Raw genomic sequence first — 20,171 nt, 5'->3', positions numbered from 1 at the left:
CCTTGTGTGCAGGGAAGTGTGTGAAGGGAGGAGGATAGTTAATAAAAAAAAAACCAACAAGAAGTAGAATTTGTTAGGCTTTGTGAACAATTGTCCAGTAGTGAGTGCTAACAATTAAATACGATACCCAGAATTTGGGTTAGGCACTTGGTAGATGATGATGTCACCGGATCTCTCCCTTCCCCCCTTTAAAAATTTGAGATGGGACTATTGATATGTTGCCTACACTGGCTCCCAACTCCTAGACAATAGTGATTCCTCTGCCTCAGCCTCTGAAATGAAGATATACATTGAAATAAAGAGTTACATAGGTGGACTAGGAGATGCATGCCTGGCTTCACCTGAAGTTTAAAGAGCAAAGAAAAGTCTATTAAAGATGACCCTAAGCTTCCTTGAAAACATTCTTACAATACCAACTTTCTGAAGGATGTCAATGGCGTACACATAAAAGTGGGGAATTCTACCAGGAGGGGAGCGTGATATACTTGGGGAGTGATGTCATTGGAGAGTGGTGGGAATCAATGTACAGGAGAGAGGCAGAACCAAGGCAACTGGCTGCAGGTTGAAGTGGCTTGACATAGGAAGAAAGGAGGTGGGTGAGAGACAGGTCAGGGGCTGAGGATAAAAGGAGGAAGCAAGAGGGGAAACAGTCCTGGATAAAATGGGGGCAGACAGAAGGAGACTGACTGTGGGTGCACCAATGCCTCCTGTGCAGTTGGTTTTCTCCTTCTATCATGTGGGTTCCAGAGATAAAACTCAGGTCAGTGGGATTGGCCCTTTACCCACTGAGCCATCTGGCCAGCCTATGACAAAAAGATTTTAAGCAAGCTACTATCAAGCAGCCTCCCCCGGGAAGAGTTTGAATAGAAGGGAAGAAAGTGTGAGGCAAGAAGAAACTGGTCCTGGGAACAAATGAATCATCTTCACGCTGTAGCTACACCCTAGACGTCATGATTATTCACAAACAAATGTAGGTTTTCTGCAGTGGCAGTGAGCTAGGCTTGGAAAGGACAGTGCCAATGTCAGGCTGCCAAACTGATCTAAATTAAAGGGCCCCATTCTAAATAGCAAATGTTATCATTAGCAATTCACTCTCACAATGTTTTAATACTTCAGAGAAGACTGTTATCAGATAGGAGACCCTATGGTTATAGGGTCTACTTGCAGCTTTTCTTCAGGTTGGATGTCCTTTGGTGGTACCGAGGTATTGAATTCATAGAGATGTTGTGAGGATGAGTCACCGTTTCCTTCTGAGCCCATTTCTGTCATTACAAAAAGGGATAGTGTTTTTTTTTTTTTTTTTTTTTTTTTTGTAATGTGACTCAGAAGTATGTGGCAAAGGCAGACTTGGGACTGTACAGGAACAGCTTTCATTGATGAGAAAAGAACTGCTAGGTTCTATTTTCTCTGGGTGGCTGCTCAATTATTACTTGAACAGTTCCTGGAGTCCTTATGTAATTTTCTCATGTCTTCTTACTATTAAGCCAAAACCTAAGGTAAGGCAAGATTGCTTATAATATTTTCATGCCGAAAAATGTACTGGCTTTGTTTCGATATCTGCTGTGCAGTAGAATGTGAAAGGACCTAGTATGTTAGGATCTCTTCTTCAGTGGAGGATGTTACATAAATGCACCAGTGAAAGTCAGGGAAATTTCACCTAAACCAGGAATGATAAGAATGACCTTTTGATAGGAACACACACACACACACACACACACACACACACACACACACACACACACACACGGAGTGGGGGAGTGAGGTGGGACAAACACAGATGGGTACAATCTCCAGATTAAGAATGACTAAGTGTTAGGGTGTTCTGGAATTAACAAAAATTGGAACTGTAGGCCAGTCCTCCCATTTCTAACCTTCACCACCAGCTAGGCAGGCAGGAGAAAACAGAGGTTCAAAAATATTACATAACTTGCCAGGGTCATAAAAGTCTACATGATGTAACTGGAACCAGTGGTATCAGGATCTGCCTGACACCAAAGTCCTTGCTTGTTCCCATATAGCACCCAGAAACAAAACCAACCAACCAAACAAACAAACACTGTGTTTGGGAATGTGAGGGACCAGGGGATTTAAACATTTTTTCCCCCTTTTTCCTATTTCCCTTCAGATACTGATAGTCTTTTGTTTTTGGTTGTGACTATATGTTAGCATCCTAGAGTCTGGGCAAGATCAAACAGGAGGCATTTGTAAACAAAATGATTGTGTAGCCTTTAATATAACCACAATTTCCTCCTTTCAGAGTCTTACCTAGGATTTGGTAAGGGGTGGTTGGCACATAAATGGTAGAGGTGGTGGCCAGGGTTAAGTCAGAAAAAGGACGATTCTTTTCTTACCTTTAAGTTGTTTATCAATTTCAGGACAACCCGTTGGTTATTCTCTTCTCTTGGTCAGCGTTTTTTTTTTTTTTTTGGGGGGGGGGGTTTGTTTTGTTTTGTACCCCTCCCCCCAATTCTGTGGGGAAGGTTAGGGGTTAAGGGATTCTGTAGCAAATTTCTGTAGTGAATCTGCACAGTAGCTCCAAAAAAGTTGAGGTCAAAGATTATTCCTTTATCTGTTTTGGGAAGGTATTGTGCATGTGCTTAGGAAAAGAAAAAAAAAAAAAAAAAACAGATTTGTCCTGGGTCACTCTCCTTTCATACTGACGCACTGAGGGGATTAAAAGGGACCCCCTGTCTCCACGAGAAATGAACCGAGATTCCCTCACGTGACGAAAGCATTCACATACCTTCTGGAGGGAAGAGAAAGGTGCTGGGGTCTGACGGGGGGTGGGTGGGGGGAGCCGACAGCTTCCGGCTCCCGGGAAGCCGCGGCAAGGGCGGGCCGCGGGCTGCGGGCGGGCGGCGCAGGGCGCACGGGGCCCCGCCACCCCCAGGCCGCGCTGCCTCGCGTTCCCTGCCGCTCGTGCCCGGTGCGGCCGCCGCAGTCCCGGCGCCTTAGCGGGACGTGGGGTCCAGGGGGCGCTGTGGCCCAGCGGCGCGGGAGGCTGGAGCGGCCACCGCGGCGCCCGAGGCTTCGCCGAGCCCGTCCGCCCGCAGCGCCTCGGTCGTCCCGCCGTAAGCTGCGCCCCCGGCCGCCCTCGGCCGCGCTCCCCAGGACCCGCGTGGCTGAGGTGGCTGGAGGGGGCGCTGGGCCTCCGCCCCGGCCGCTGAGACCGCAGCGCCCTCAGGAGCGCGAGGCTTCGCGGCGGAGCCCTGCTGTGGAGGAGGCGCTCGGCTGAGGGACGACCCCCGGGCCATGGAGAGGCGGTGAGTGTGGCGCGCCGCGGTCCGGGGCTCGCCTGCTTGCGCCGCCCAGGGATCCTGGCGCCAGCTATCGGGCCGGGCGGACCGAGCGTCGTGCCACTGCGGCCGCCTGGCACCCGGGAGCTCTGGGGCCTCGGCCCTTTCTCCGTGGGTCCCCCGGGAGACTGAAGGCGTGCGGGGGGCGACTAGGCCCCGCGCCGCTGGGAAGCCTTTAGCCGGGCCTGGGTTCCGGCGAGGCCGGGTACGTGAAGACCGGGCTGGCGGCCGCACCGGTGTCCTTCGCGTTTGTCCCGGGCGGGGCCGAGCGTGCCTTCCTTCCCAGGGCCCTGCGTGCACATCCCGGAGGGAGGCAGGGGACGCTTGTTTGCAAACAGCTTTGGCTCGCCTGCGCGGCGTACTGAGTCCTGCGGAGCCACCCCCTGGGTGGGGAGTGGTAAGTATTGAGGTGCAGAGAGTGCGGGGCACTCGGAGCCCCGATACTCCGGGAGTAGCATTCACGCCTCTCTTGCTGGAGACACAGCCTTTTGCGTCCCTTTTTTAAGGTGAAATTTCATCACCTGCCGCTAGCTCATCCTTTCTTCCTTATGTTCCGTCTTGTCTCTGAGCGAGGTCTGCCTTGGAGAAAGCCCCCTCCCATCTTTGCCATGCTAAGTTTCCTAGCTAAGCACTCACAGTTTTTTTGTTTTTGTTTTTTAAATGCCTCAGTTCTTGGTACAAAAATGTTCCACGCAAATAGGGAACGGGTGGCGAGATTTTTAAATCGAACTAATTATCCTAATAGCAAGGACATGCCGAAAATGGGATATAAATTCACTTGTACAAGAAGAGTGATTTGTTTTGTTCTGGTAATGATGTAAGAAAAGTTAGTGATTGTGGTTTGATATTACACGTCAGATATTGGAGTGCTTCTTGTTTATGATAAATGTGATTATAGGTTATTCTTATTTTTCTTATTATATAGGACTTATGTACATTCAGAACTTCAATGCATGAAAATATGTATACATAGAAAATCTGGATACGCAGAAAGGTACTTTATTGGCTTTCAATAGGTACTTAATAACTGGAGAGAGATTACTGGTAATGTCATAGTATCTTTTGATGGTCAAAGTTTACAGTGAGAGTGTACAGATAGAGACTTTTAAAATTATCATTTTTTGGTATTAGATTGAGAATGTCTGACTGGTCCACTTTATAGCCAGGCATTTGTTTAAAATTTTTAAAATACGTTACCAGAGTTAGAGCCATCAGTTCATATGCATAAGACTCCTGGCTTAACTTCCTACAGAGTGTGGAAGTCTCCTGATCATATTGAAGAATTTTGAGGACCCGTTGTATGAGTGTTGTATCCTTGCCTTTGTGTAAGCATTTTTAACTAAAACATTGGCTTGACTTGGATTTTAAAAGTCGATTTTTTTTCAGTGTGTCTCTAAAGACCAATATTAAGATTAGTTGGGGGTACTGATTAAAACATTCAATCTCTGGTCCCTTAAATTGGAATTGTAGGTATAACTGTAACTCAAAGATCTTGATTTTTTATCAACCTTCCTGATTCTTACTACTACTAAATTTGAACATCACTGATCAAAGTTAAAAGAGATTTGCTTAGGTGGATAAAAGTGTCCTCTCTCTCTTAAGTGGCTTACAGATTGTTTTCATAGCAACAGATAATGGTTTTGTAATGCAGATAGAAAAACAGCTGTTTCAGTCAACAAACACGGTGAGCCTGACGTGAGAATGTTAAAGAAAATATCTGGTTATTCATCTTGGCAATGAATAAACTTCATTATTGTCTGTAAAATGCAGTTAGGTATTATACTTAATTTGGAAGGCTTTTAGAAAGCAGCATACAAAAAAGTATTGTATAAATTTTTAAATATAATTTTAGATGATAGTAATATCAGGTTCTGTCTTAGGTGTTCTGGGAAATAAAAAAAAATGACCAAGGCTTCTGCTAGCAATTAGCTAATTGTGGAAGCAGGACAAGCTTAATTAACTGTTACAAGGCAGGGTCAGAAAAGTGTTGTAACTGAGTAAAATGAGCTAGATCTCTGCCTAGGGTTTCTGTTTCTCATCCAGGACCTTGTCCTTCAAGGGCATCTGTAAGGGATGGGAGGTCACTCTGGAAGAGGACTTGCTTAGAATGTGCAAGACACCCCCCTCCCCTTTAATTCTCAGAATTGAGGAAAAAAATATATGCAGTGTTCCTTTATTTTCCAATTCCTGATTCAATGTTTTCTTTAAAGAGATTGTAGCATGTGTTGCCTGGGAAGTACTGGTTTTATATTAACTCCTTAGTGAAGAGAGAACAAATGAATAAGTAGGGATAAACTCATTCTGTTTTCTGTTGCTAAGCTGCTACTTTTATTCCATTCACTGAAGTTTATTTGGCTCCTCTTATGTGCTGGCCACAGACTGGTGGTTGCAAGGTACAAAGCTTGATTAAAAGATAATTGCCTAGATTTCAGTCCTTTTGTTTCCAGGGGTGACATTTAAGTGTTTTATGATTACTGATTGCATTGCATGCTGTGGAACAGAGTATGGAGTCAGATGTGAAGAGCAATGAGCTACTTAGGTTCTGAGCTTCTTACACTTTTTGTGGTAATAGTAGCCCTCCCAGGGAAGTAGAAAGTATGAGGTGCAAGTGATCATAGACACTTTTTGGGGAGTAGGGGAGGAAATTAAAAAAAACAGATCTTGTATAGTCTGTGTGATTTAAAGCTTGCCTTTGCTCTTTCCTTCTTTTAGCTAGTTCTACATTTGGATTTAAAAGAAAAATTGATGGGAAAATTTTTATTGTAATGTGCATATATTTTTCATCTCATCTTTAGTTAAACTAATATTCCATATGCCTAGGATATATTTGTTAATTTACTTCAGTTTTACATTGGTCTTTACTTATACTTCATTCTTGTATATTTGGCCTTCGGTGTGTGAATTAGTATATAGAGTGACATTCTTGGTATGTACTTATTATCCTTGGAAAATTCTGAGGTGTAGATGTTGAACAAAAATACTTCATGTACTTTAGAACCGAAGAATATTACTCAAAACACACTTTTCCTAATACTCTGTAGTGATGAGAATCAAAGTTCTTTGTTTATTTTTTAAGATTTACTTATCTATATGACTGCTTTATGGATGCCTGCATGAGAGAAGAGGGCATCAGATCCCATTACAGATGGTTGTGAGTCACCAAGTAACTGCTGGGAATTGAACTCAGGACCTCTGGAAGAGCAGCCAGTGAGCCATCTGCTCACTGAGCCATGTCTCCAGTCCCAAGTTATAAGAATTAGAGTTCTTATAACTTATATACATATGTATGTATGTTTATGTCTTATAACCTTGAACAGTCTGTTCTTTTAAGTAACAGTCTTACACTCTTTTAAGTCCCAATTTATCCTATAAAATGAAGCTAATAGTATACATTTTATGGGATTATCGGGAAGATTAAGTGATATAATATGTAAATCGGACCTTGTTTCATATATAAAAAAGCATTACTCTAGAAATGGAAAATATATTTGAATTTTGAGAAAGTGTAAACATTATTAGTTACTCAGTTTTCTGTTAAGAAATAAAGCTAGCATGACCGATTGCAAAGATCAAATTAAGGATGAGACAAGTTCACAGAATTAGTATTTTGATTATGTAGTTAATAGAATGTCTCATACTTTATCACAAATTTTATTTAATAAAATACTTAATGTAATAGAATCATATGATGTGATTAGTTTATAGTAGTATAATAATGTTTTCAGGACAATAATAATGAATCTATAACTTAATTCTTACTGTTGCTTAATCATATTCTGTTGTATAGGTATATACCACATTTCATTTATTCATTCAGAAATTTGGGTATAGTTGTTTTGGCTGTTGTAAATAATGTTAGGAAAATTCTTATGCAAATTGTTATATGCCTGCATACTTTCATTGCCTTTGGGATACATATAGGAGTGGACTTGTTCAGTCAGTTTAACCTTTTGAGGAACAGCCTGGCTGTGCAGCATTCTATGTTCTCACCAGCAAGTGTGTGGAGGTTCTAATTTCATCACAGCCTTACTAACTCTCGTTATCTGCCTTTTGATTATAACCACCTGAGTAAGTGTAAGGTGGAAGGGTAAGGCTTTATTTTCTATTCATAACTTGTTTACAGTCATTAGGTAAATTGTTGAAGCTTTTACTTGGAGACAAATTGTGAGATTTTTTTGATGATAAGAAATGTTTTTGGCTTGAGGATAAAAGCTGTATACTTTTAGTGAGATCATTAAGTGGATCTGGTTAATCATATTGGGTGGTAGTGGGGGTGGAATAGAAGCACCATATATATATATATATTTTTTTTTAAATTTTTGTTTGTTATACTGTAGCTGGTGTTGGCCTGGAACTCACTATGTAGCTCAAACCTCAGGGATTCACTTGCTTCAGCCTCCAAAGCGCTTGTACAGGAAAGCACCAGCATGCCTAGTTTACAGAACACTTATTAACAAAAGGTAGTTGTAAGCCCTAGGTTTGATTTTCCTTTAACTCTGCTAAAACGTTTCTAATAATTTAGAGTCCATACGTATGTTAACATTTTAAGTACCCAGGTCTGATAGATTTTTAATGATTGCTATTACCTAACTATGATATATACTTTTATATAAGTATAGAATAATTGCTAGAGGTAGTGGTGGATGCCTGTAATCCTAGCATTTGAGAGGATGAGGCAGGAAAATTGTTGGAATTGAATGACAGTCTGGGATACATAATGGGACACTGTCTTAAACCAAACAAAACAAAACCTATTAGTCATTGTTCTTTAGTATTATGTTTAGAATATAACTCTATATTTTATTCTGCATTCAAGGTATTAAAACTTTTCTATGAGTTTTTTTGGGGGCATAGTTTAACAATAAAGATTTGGCTGATATTTTTAAAGTTTTGTTAAAACGAGTTAAGAAATACTGCAGGGCACCATTTTTCAGTATCAAAGTACAAGTTTGGAATTTTTATTATATATCATACATACTCTTTTTTCCATTGTAAGATTACTTTTGGGGAGTTTGGTAAGATGACACAAGCCCGTAATCCTAGGCTGATGCAGGAGGATCATGAGTTCAGTGTCGTCTAGGTCTACATATCGCGTCCCTATTTTAAGAAGCTAAGGGCTAGAGAGGTAGCTCAGTGGTATAGTGCATTTCCAGTATGTGCAAGGCCCTGGGTGTGAGCACTTTAGAACACTGTTGCAGAACTTGAACTGAGTGAAAAGGCTAGTACTGCTTTTTAGTTGCTTTGAAGGCCAAAGGTTCCATGTAAAGTTACAAACAATAGCATTTCTAGAGTCTTTTTGGAAGGACTCATGAAAAGCATTAAAAATTTTTTTGGGGGTGGGTGGGTGGGAAGGATAGGGTCTCACACTGTGGTTAGTGTAGTATGGTTTTGAACTCCCGATCCTTCTTCAGCCTCAGGAGAGGTAGGATTATTGGTATGAGCCACTAACATAGGCACAGACAGGTATTTTTGTGTGTAATATCGTCTGGTTCTTATCTAACTTTTCATGGCTAATGTATTTTTTTTCTGCTAGTGTTTGTTTTATTAAAATAAAGAGTAAAAGTGTGTTTTCACTAATTTTTATTATATCATTTTTATGTTATTAGTAATATTGTATTCATAGCATAATAGTCTATGCTAAAATTTACATTACTTTAACACATTTTTTTACAGTGTGCCATGGTGCATGTTCAGAGGTCAAAGACCAGCTTGTAGGAGTTGGTTCTCTTTATGTTGTGTAGGTCCCAGTAACTCAGGTCTTCAGGCTTGGCAGCAGGTGATTTTATTCACTGATCTATCTCACCATCCTTTTTTTGGTTTTATTTTGTTTTTGAGACAGGGTCTCACATAGCCTTGGACTCAGAATGTAGCTGAAGATAACCTTGAACTTCTGATCTTCTTGCCTATATCTTCCAAGTACTGGTATTACAGGCATGGGCTTTCCATGACACCTAGCTCACACAGGGTTAGGAATTAAGGCCAGGGGTTTGCGTATGTTAGGCAAGCACTCTACCAACTGAACAACATCTTAGGCCAGAGATTAAGATTTTTTAAACTCGCTTTTCACAATTTAGTTACAACCTGATTATCACTCATTCCTGGCTCTATATTTAATTCTTCCAAAATAACAAATTTGTGAAGTTTTCCATCTTATATAGGATTTTCTTGCAGTGTACTATCTTTTTGTTAGGTGTATTATTGTATTTCATTTCTAATTATTAGAATGACCTTAGAATATCTGTAGCATTATTTTCATCCAAGGGGACCGAGTCTTAGAGAGTTTACTGGTTTTTGTAAGCCTAAACTCGTATTTTATGATTCAGACACATATATTTTTGACTTTGGAATTAAATACCATTTTAATTTTGTGTCTATGTCTTTTACCTAAAAATTATCCATAGTAATATAAATGGGTATTTGCCTTTGAAATATACTGACATATATACATATAAAAACTAGAAATATGTATTTTTGGAATTTCATATTTCATATTGAATAGATACATGTCTTTCAGTTACTAGAAAAGTATAATAACTTGGTAAGTCTCAGTGTCTGTTCTGGAAATTAGTTGTAGACTAGATAACAAGGCCCTTCCCACATTAAATACTCTATTTCTGATGGTGAGTAGTATTTCTAAAGATGAATGAATGGGTGGCCTCATTCCTCAGCTGGGGACCATGTCTATCCACTGGATATGGTTTTTACAGGTTGTAGCTCCCCTTTGTTGAATATTTTGGCTAATGTCATCCCTGTTGGGTCCTGGGAACTTTTTGCTTCCCTGGCATGTGGCTACCCCCAGTTCCCCGTCCCCCACTGCCTCATATTTCTATTAAATTTTCTGATCCTCTGTACGTCTCTGTGTCTCTTCCCATACCCGATCCTGCCCCCTCTTTTTTTTCCTCCTTCTCTCTCCCTCTCAGGTCCCTCCCTCCTTCTACTTCCCATGATTATTTTGTTCCCCCTTCTAAGTAGGACTGAAGCATCTACACTTTGGTTTTCCTTCTTCTTAAGCTTCATATGTTCTGTGAGTTGTATGTGGGTATTCTGAGCATTTGGGCTAATATCCACTTATCAGTGAGTGCATACCATGTGCATTCTTTTCTGTTTGGGTTACCTTACTCAGGATGATATTTTCTAGTTCCATCGATTTGCTTGCAAATCTTATGAAGTCATTGTTTTTAATAGCTGAATAATACTCTATTGTGTAAATGTACCACATTTTCTGTATCTATTCTTCCATTAAGGGACATCTGGGTTGTTTCCAGCTTAACCCAGAATTGTTCCTATCTAAAGGAAATGCAGAGACAAAAAAAAAAAAAAAAAAAGGAGCAGAGACAGAAGGAAAGGCCATCTAGAGACCACCTCACCTAAGGATCCATTCCACCTGCAGACACCAAACCCTGATACTCACCTGCAGACATAATTGCTGATACCAAGAAGTGCTTGCTGATAGGAACTTGGTATAGATGTCCCTGAGAGGCTGTGGTAGCACCTGACCATTACAGATGCAGATACCCATGGTCAACCATTGGACTGAGTCTGGGACTCCAGTGAAAGAGGAGAAGGAGAGCTCAGAGGGATTGCAACCCCATAGGAAGAGCAACAATATCAACTAAACTGACCACCCACAGATCCCAGGGACTAAACCACCAACCAAAGAGTTCACATTGAAGGACCCATGACTCCAGCTGGAAATGTAGCAGAGGATGGCCTTATCTAGCATCAATGGGAGGGGAGGCCCTTTGGTCCTGTGAAAGCTTGATACCCTAGTTTAAAGGGGACAATAGAGTGGTGAGGTAGGAATTGGGGTGGGTGGGGGTGGGAGCACCCTCATAGAGGCAAAGGGGAAAAGGGTGGGAGAGGGGGTTTGCAGAGGAAAAACCAAGAACGGGAACAACATTTGAAATGTAAATAAATAAAATAACCAATAAAAAACATAAAGGTGAATGGAGTGAAAGATGGTGTTAAGTGACCTGACTCAAGGCTATGGAGAGGAAATGATGTAGGGGAAGTAAAGAATTGGGAGTGGTAGGCAGCTGTGGTGACTCAGAAATATGCAAGTTCAAAACAGGAATTGTAATTTGTATTATATTTTATAATTTTTTCTTAAAATTGATAAAGCAGTATATATATCTGAATGAAAACCTCAACTATGAGTATTCATTTGTGGCTGAGGCCTCTTCTGTCTCTAGCTCATATCTTCTTTCTTCTGCTTTTGTCTATGACAGTGTATATGTTTGAGAAAAATGCATCTAGAGTTGTCTTGTATGAAAATAGGCCACTCAGTAGCAAACTTGCATTAATGAAAGTTTTCATTTGCTTATAATATGAAAATTTAGTAATTGAAATATGTCCTTGTTACAGGTGTGCAAAGTTTGTTTATAAAGAAAAGGAGGGCATGTACTGCATTTGAAAAGGATGAAATGTATTTCTATAACAAGATTTATATAGCCTTCCCACTCTTAATGTTTTAGACTAACATTGATAGAAATAAATAGGCAATGGTTTGGGAAACTGGAAAGTTAACTTTTTCTTTTCTTGTTAGCTTTTTAGATGCCTTGGTTAATTGAATATTGACTTTGGAAATAAATTATCCCAGGCCAGGACTGCCTAAGTATATTCCTTAGGAATAAGGAAATGTTCTCTAATCATGTAAGTTTTGGTTTACAGCATTCTGTATTGATCAGGTACAGATCTGTAAGACACATCAGTATTTCAGAGACAGGAGTGGCGATGAACTGAAAGTTGTTTAGCCACGTTATCAAACTTGTCTGGCTGTGGGACAACCAGGAGGTTCCTCCGAAGGTTAAACAGTGTTACAGTTTGACCCAGCAATTCCATTCCTATACATATCCCAAAGGAAATGAAAGTATATGTGCACATAACAATCTGTACACAAACATTCCTAACATTATTCATAATAGCTCCAAAGTGAGAGGTGTTAATATACCTTTCACTGACCCAGGTCAACTTTTATCTGTTTTTATAAAGCCTCCTTGTCACAATATTCATGAATATTTTAACTCGAAGTTGATAAGCTCTTATTACTTCTTTAGGGAATTCATTTTATTGTTTATTGCTCAGTACTAGGAAATTTTCCTTTAGCAAAACATCTTTTCTCTAGTGTACATCCTTTTGTTTTCTGGAACTATGCAAATAAATCACTACTCTTTTAAACTCTAAAGATGTCAAGATAATATCTCATCTCCTAGCATGGTAATATAAAACACAGGCTCAGAAATTGTACTTCGTTATATTAATTCTGTGGTGTGTTATTGGGCAGGTTAACAGTTTTCAGTGCCAGAGCTTTCCCACATATAAAATAGGACTAGCAGAAATACTTCAGTGAGTTATGAGATGATCCACCTATGTAATTGTAGCCAGTCTTTGGTACTTTTTGGATTCTTTTTTCCCATCCTTTATCCACCCTCTCCCCCTCCCCAGGTTTCACCCCTTATCACTAGATAGGAGAGGAAGAAAGATAGATGTAAGTGGTGGGGGGAGAGCACAGGGGTGGGGGAAGAGCATGCTCCTTGACTTTAGTTTCTTCCCCTTTGCTTTTTATTTTGAATGTGACTACTAACAAACCACAACCAACAACTGCCCACCCTGCCTCTCTGGACCCTAGCATTTATATAGCCCCTGAAGAGTCCCAAACACTGCAGAAACCACACCTCCGCTAGAGCAGAAGGCAAATCATAGATGCTGCAGAGTCTGAAGCAGTCTCATATCCCTACACCTGGGATTAAAACAAAGTGTATTATAATATTTATGTGTGTTCAAAGAAACCATAATTCCAAATTCTCACTGTGTGTAATAAATTTCTTTAAAAAGCAGGCACTGGAGTGGATTTGGTAGTATAAAAAGAAATTAGGAGCAGGAGGGTAGAGAGGATTGTGAAAGGAAAGGGGAAGGACCTGTCTTTCACACAGATTGCCAGCTAGAATATTACAGTACGAAGCAGGGGACAGATTTTATTACCCTCATCATGTTTAGGCACTGTTTAGGAATTACCCTTGACAAGTATAGCCTTGATTGGGTAGGTGAGATTGAAACCTGCTGCTGGAGGATGGTAACTAAACTAGTCTACTTGTCCCTGCTTGGCAGTTGTCTTTTTGAAAGAAGATCCAAGTAAATGCTGATTTGTGTATGTAAACACTGCCTGAGAGTAGCAACCCTAGCATCCATGGACTCTTAGTGGGAAAGGTAGAAGAAAGTATTTGAGATAGGTTTTAGCCCCCATTGCTGTAACTGATCTTGGTCTATAATAATCTTCCTTGCCTTCTCTGCTGTTCAGTCCAAATAAATAGTCCTTACTCTCAGCTCTCGTTTTTCCTAGTCTTGGCTGCTTTTTAGTAGTATGACTCAAACTTTTATTTTTGTGGGGTCAGAGAGCGATACCCTCTCAGGTAGGAGTTGCTACATTTGTGAATTTATAAATAAAATTAGGCAGGAGAGATTATACAGTTGTCACTTTACTGAATATCTAAGTTCTGTGACACCCTCTTCTTGTTTCTATTATGTAACTGTAGCTGTACTTCCGACTGAATTGAGGATTAAGTACAACTGCAGAGATTGTTACTCTTCCTTTGAGTCCTGAATAAAGAGAGTCCCAGTTGTAAATTGTAGTTAATTGCAATCTTTCCTGTGTCTCTTAGTTTGCTTTCTGTTGTTGTGATAAAACACTGATCAAAACTAATGGGGATAAAGGAGTTTATTTAGTTTACTGCTTATAGTCCATCACTGAAGGAAGTTAAGGCAGGAAATAGAGTCAAACAGAGACCATGAAGGAATGGTGTTTACTGGCTTGCTCCTGGCTTGCTCAGTTTGCCTTCTTACACACTCCAGGGCTACTTGCCCAGAGATGACACTGCCCTTAACAGAATGGCCTTCCACACTAATCATCAATCAAGAAAAGCTCCTCAGACTTGCCCATGGGCTGGCTAGTCTGTTGGGGGCATGTTTTAAATTGAAGTTATTTTCTTCTTAGATGACTCTAGTTTGTGTCAAGTTTACTAAAAAATAACTAGCACAGTCTCCTAGCAAGGAAAGAATGCCACTTTTGGCAGGAGACTCTAATTCTGTGGAACTCAGCATAGCATGAATGAAAAGCACCAAGTCTTCTAGTGGATCACTGGGAGTACTTCTTCCTTCACCTGTTTCTGAGTCCATGTGATTCTACTAATGGGATACAGTTCTGAATTAGTTTACTTACCTTGTACTAGAGCAGTGAGTGGTTCCTAACCTGTAGGTTGCATCCCCTTTGGGGAATAAATGACCCCTTGACAGAGATGTATATCAAATATTTACATTACAATTCATAACAGTAACAAAATTACAGGTAGCAACAAAATAATCTTATTTTGGGGTCACCACAGCATGAGGAACTGTATTAAAGAATTGCAGCATTAGGAGGGTTGAGGGCCATTGTTCTAAAGGATCTTACATGTTCTTACTTCCGAGCTGGTATTTCAGCTGTGCTTTCAGTAGGACATCCAGTACTCTGCTAGTATGGGACTCTCTCTTTCCTGAGTTACGATTTTGTTTTGTATTGAGGCAGGGTCTTACTGTGCAGCTCTGGGTATCCTAGAACTTTCTGTGTAGACCAAGCTGACCTTGAACTCACAGGGATTTCTCTGCTTCAGCCTCTGCCTCCTAAGTTTCTGCTCCCCAATTACTTTTAATGGGGATTAAATTTTACCACGTGGAGCTTTTGGGAGCATACTTAGAAGATATTCAAACCAGAGTAGGTACTATGCAAGCCCTATGGAGTGGTGTTAGTTTGGGCTCTTACTGTTGGGAAAGGCAAACCATACCAGAAATAATTGTGTTCCTGTGAGATTCAATCACAGGCTGTCATGGTTATTGTTATTGTTATTGTTGTCATCTAGACACAAGCTAGAGTCATCTAGGAAGAGAGAACCTTAATTAAGAAAGTATATTTCCCAGACTGACAGATCTGAGGGCATTTTATTGATTAATGATTGATGTGGGAGGGCCCAGCCTACCTTAGGTGGTATGTCCCTGGACAGGTGGTTGTGGATTATATAAGAAAGCAGGCTGATAAAACCATGGGAGCAAGCCAGAAAGTTTTTCTGCATTGTCTCTGCCTCAGTTTCTGCTTCCAGATTTCTGCCCTGACTTCCTTACATGATGAAACTGTAAGCTGTAAGGTAAAACAAACTGTCTTCAAGCAGTGGAAACCAAACTGAGACACCGGCCCTTCTGAGATAGGGTAGTCAGCCTGCCACCTAATAGCTTGTTGATTCAGGTTTAGTGCTATATCGGGAGCTTGGCAATATTTAGAATTGGGTGTGGTAAATGACCCATACTTTTTTCTCTTTCCCCATCTCTATTTATGCCATAGTGACCTATTCATTTATGTCTTTGTCATGCCAGTTCTGAGGTGGCATATGCCAGTTGAATAATTTTGTACATTTGGTGGTTCAGTGGCTCTTCTGCAAAAACTAGATGCTTTCTGGTGAGCATAACACAGGAAACAGATTTTCATGCTCTGTGATCAGTTCTTTAAGGTCATTCAATTGTTCCTTTTTCTTAAAGGGTTTCTCTTTAAACCTCTCTGACCAGTTGGCCAGTCTACTTGCTGTTCCCTATAAGTATGTGTTCTTATCCTGCTTTTCTTTCTACAGAATTTCATAAGCACATGCATCATTTAAAGCTCCTGTAGGGAGTTAGAGAAGTTTTCTATTCCAGTATTAAGGTCACCCTTCCGTTTGGCTATACTGAATCTACTTTTGTCCTCAGCTTGCATTCATATATTGTTCTTTAGTTTTTATTTTGTTTTGTTTTCTTCTCCTTGTGTTGATTCTATAGGGTCTCTAAACAACTGTAGATGTGAGCTGAGGAAGTGCTTGAATAATGGTGTCTGTCAGGGAAGTCTTGGCTGCCTGCTTGTGTAGCTTGTGTCTTTTGGTTATGTTTTATTTCAGTCTTTAGTATTACTGTTTCTATCTTAGAGTGGGTTGCTGCTGAGCTCAAATGTAAACTTAGCTCATTATGAAAAGTTTTGAACACATGGTGTTCAATGATCAAGCGTTCTTTCTTACCAGGATGCCAGGAGCTGTTGTACTGGTAACGTGGCTTTCCTATAGAACTCCATCCCTTGCATTATGAGTCTATCAATTCATTATTATTATTTCTCCATGTGTATTTGACAGCCTAGTTGTGGTTCTCAACCTGTGGTTCCCGACCCTTGGTAGGGGAGTCAAACAACACTTTCACTGGAGTTCCATAAGACCATTGGAAAATACAGATATTTACAACCCATAACAGTAGCAAAATTACAGTTATGAAGTAACAACAAAAATAATTTTATGGTTGGGGACATACATAGGGACAACATGAGGGACTGTGTTAAGGAGTCTCAGTTAGGAAGGTTGAGAACCAGTGGCTTGGGGACTGCTTACAGTAAAGCCTGGAATTCTGCAGAGCTCTTTTCCAACCAAAGCTGTAACCTGTCGTGTTACCATATCAGCCACAGCACTATCCTTTAGTTGCCTTTAGAATCTGAAGAAGTCCACTAATATTTGTAGGGGAGTGTAAGCAGTAGCGATTTGATTTGGAGGGGGAGCATTGGTGTGATCCTGACACTGGACTCCTACAATTTTACTGAAATGATAGAGCCCTGAATAGTGTCACCCCATGTATCTGTGAATTCTACATGCACAGATTGAACTGACTATCCATGGAAAATATTCAGAAAAAAATGTGTTTGCATTGAGTATGTGTAGATTTCTTTTCTAAGACACAGATCAATCATTTATATTGTACTAGGTATTATAAATAAAGATGACTTAACAAGATATATGGGGTTTTTTGGTTTTGGTTTTTTGTTTTTTGTCTTTTTTTTAATAAGGACAATATTTACTTGGGTCTGACTTACAGGTTCAGAAGTTCAGTCCATAATCCTCAAGGCAGGAACATGGCAGCATCCAGACAGGTATGGTTCAGGAAGAGCTGAGAGTTCTACATCTTCATTTGAAAGCTGCTAGCAGAATACTGACTTCCAGGCAACTAGGATGAGTGTCTTAAAGCCCACAGCCACAGTGAAACACCGACTCCAACAAGGCTACACCTACTCCAACAGGGCCACACCTTCCAATAGTGCCACTCCCTTGCGCCAAGCATATACAAGTAGTCACATTGCACTCCCTGACCCCCATATGAGTCTCTGGGGGGTCATACTTAAACATAGCATTATAAAAAATATTCAGACCAACTTTCAAAGCCCCCATAGTCTAGAGCAGTCTTAACAGTGTTAAAGTCCAAAGTTCAAGGTCTCTTCTGAGATTCATTCAATCACTTTACTGTAATCCCCAAAGCAAGACAGGAAGCCAGCAGGGCAAACTCCAAATTCTGCATCTTTTCTATCTCCCTCATAGTCTAAGCTTGGCTGTCCTGGATCTTGCTTAGTAGATAGACTTTGAACTCAGAACTCTTCGTGTCTGTCTCCTGGGATTAAAAGTGTACCACCATTCCTGGATTTAAACATTTCTTCACCTAGTACTTGCTCAGTTTCAGGCTGGCCTTGAACTCAGAGATCTGCTTTGCTTTATCTCCTGGGATTAAAGGTGTGTAGGATTTTGCCCCAAAGTCCACTCTTAATTTGTTATCTCTTTGAACACAGGATTCAGCTCCATTTCACTTCCTGGTACCCCTTTAATACTTGAACCATATATTTTATATTTTTCCTTTCTCAGCTTGCTACACTTTTAAAAAATGCTTTTTATGAAACTTAACCAGAGAACTCTAGGATGGCCATTTCTGAGACTTCCTTTGTCAATGCAATTAATCTGAGTCTCTTCACCTTAGCCTTAGGTGAAGAGCAGGCAGATTCTTCAGACAAGAGCAAAAAGTAGCCACATTCTTCACCAGAATACCACAAAAACAGTTTTTACTGCACATACTGAAATTCTCCTCTGAAGCATCTTGGGCCAGGTCAGCACAGTTCAAATTACTCTCAACAACAAAATCGTCCATATTCTTAGTAGGATAGCTCATTAAGCCCAATGTAAAGCATTCCCCTGCTTTCCAAATCCTAAGTCCCAAAATCCACATTCTTCCAAATAAAAGCATGGTCAGGCCTATCACAGCAATATCCCAGTCTCTGGTACCAACTTCTGTCTTAGTATGTTGGCCATGGCCATGCCATTGACATGCCATTGATGTCACAGGCAAATAGATTCTAAGTTTATTTCTTCAGCAAGGATATATATAAATCAGTGGATCTGATCTGACAACTAGCTCAGGTCTAGGAATTGGCTAGGGACTACCGGATCTTTACTGAGGCAGTTACACTCAGCCTCTAACTTGCGTATCTATTTAGCAGCACTGAGATTGACTCTACTTTTCTCCTACTGGCACTGTCCCATTAACTATCTGCACAGGTCCCTGAGGATTTAGCTTATTAGTGTTACCCACCTGTCAGTCATTATGAAAGACTGTTGCCACCTGGTTGCTATTGCTTCAGTGCCCTTGTTCCTGTTCTTATCAGTGAGCCAGACCCTGACATCATGTATTAGAAGAAACAGACCATCTAACTTGTTAGTGATGTCATTGCCTCTTTAATTGTGTTCTTGATGGCCTTGGTGAATGGGTATGACCTTCCATAATATATCCATTCTATTAACCTTATTTTCTCATTTTCTTCTCCACTCTGCCATTCCAGGCTTCCAAGAGTCATCCTAACCACAAGGTTATACCATCACTTAGGTCTGTGTCACAGTTAATTCCTGAATCTTGAGACAGTGTCTCCCCTGCACTCCACCCTCTCCTCCATACTTCAGGCTAATGTTTCTGTTTCCTGATTAGTGGTATTAAAAACATAGTCCCACAAATACCCTGCATTCTGCTGGTTTGTACTTGATAGTCTTTGCAGTGCTTTTGGAATATATATTCTATTTTCTTCTTTCAGGCTCAACATATCCTTCTTAGAGGTAGTATTAACTACTATCATGGCAGCCAGAGGTGGAAATGAGAGCAGACCTAGAGGGGAAAACATATTAGCTTGGAGGAGGAAGACTAATGTGAGAATGCCTTCTCTGGGGAGATATAAACAAATTATGTAAACAAATGTCTACTTCCTTATAAAATCCCAGTGAGAAACAGGAGTCTATTTGCTGAACCAGTGAGTTTGTTTGACTTATAAAGCATGAGTGACCCCTGAGGCCACCTGAAGGTCTCACCCCAGCAAGGATGACTGTTTCATAGCTGCATAGAGTTCTCCTGCTTTTATACTCTGTACTCTAGTACCTCTTGAGACTATGGAGCGGTACTGTTGCTGGGAGGCATAGGAGGGAGGAAGTGGACTCTAAGGTTAAGGGTCGATGAGCCCCTACCCTCTTCTATGTGAAATCATATACCCCAGGGACAGTTAACTCGTTCCTGTAGATTTGGAGGGTTCAAAGAAGAATGACTGTCCTCAAGGGTCACTGTCTTAGGTATATCTACTCCATATTTCAGGCTTCTGTTTTTCTAAGCTAAGGTCCTGACCTTCACATAACATATTTGTCCATGGTTAACATTTAGTTGTCTTTCAAACAATGGTCTTAATTGCCAAGGGTTCACTCTGTGTATTTCTGTTTTCCCACTGTAGTGATAGGGATCTTGGTGTGCTACCAAACAGTTCTTAGTTTTAAGTCATTTGTTAGTGGCTCTCTCTGGGGAGTCACTGCAACAGAATAGCCAAGTTCATTCCATTGTTTTTGTAACTCACACTTTTCAGACTTTTCATTCTTTACACCAGTCAGAGAATTCCTTTCTGGGAACATTCTCTGAAGTCACATCTCTGAAAGTGTTATTGCTTGGACCACTAGCTTGTGACAAAGACTGTCCATAGCATGAGGTTCTCATTGC

At 40.6% G+C, this 20,171-nt stretch overlaps 1 protein-coding gene across 3 annotated transcripts in view; it reads left to right on the top strand.

Moving 5' to 3' along the window:
• Positions 1-2,883: 2,883 nt before the first annotated feature.
• The window catches only part of ZFYVE9 (zinc finger FYVE-type containing 9), a 132,373-nt gene continuing 115,085 nt past the window's right edge, over positions 2,884-20,171 (top strand). For 2 of the 3 annotated variants that reach the window (XM_080921430.1, XM_080921428.1), the window contains exon 1: positions 2,884-3,263. The gene's annotated coding sequence lies outside the window, so the exon portion shown is untranslated. Of the gene's footprint in view, positions 3,264-3,606; positions 3,694-20,171 lie in introns of those variants that run through there. The other variant, XM_080921429.1, reaches the window with a different exon arrangement.

The sequence above is a fragment of the Micromys minutus genome (assembly GCF_963924665.1).
Source record: "Micromys minutus genome assembly, chromosome: 9".
In the NCBI taxonomy this organism is placed as follows: Eukaryota; Metazoa; Chordata; class Mammalia; order Rodentia; family Muridae; genus Micromys; species Micromys minutus.
Note: the sequence above shows the minus strand (reverse complement) of the source record. Positions and strands in the feature narration are given on the sequence as shown.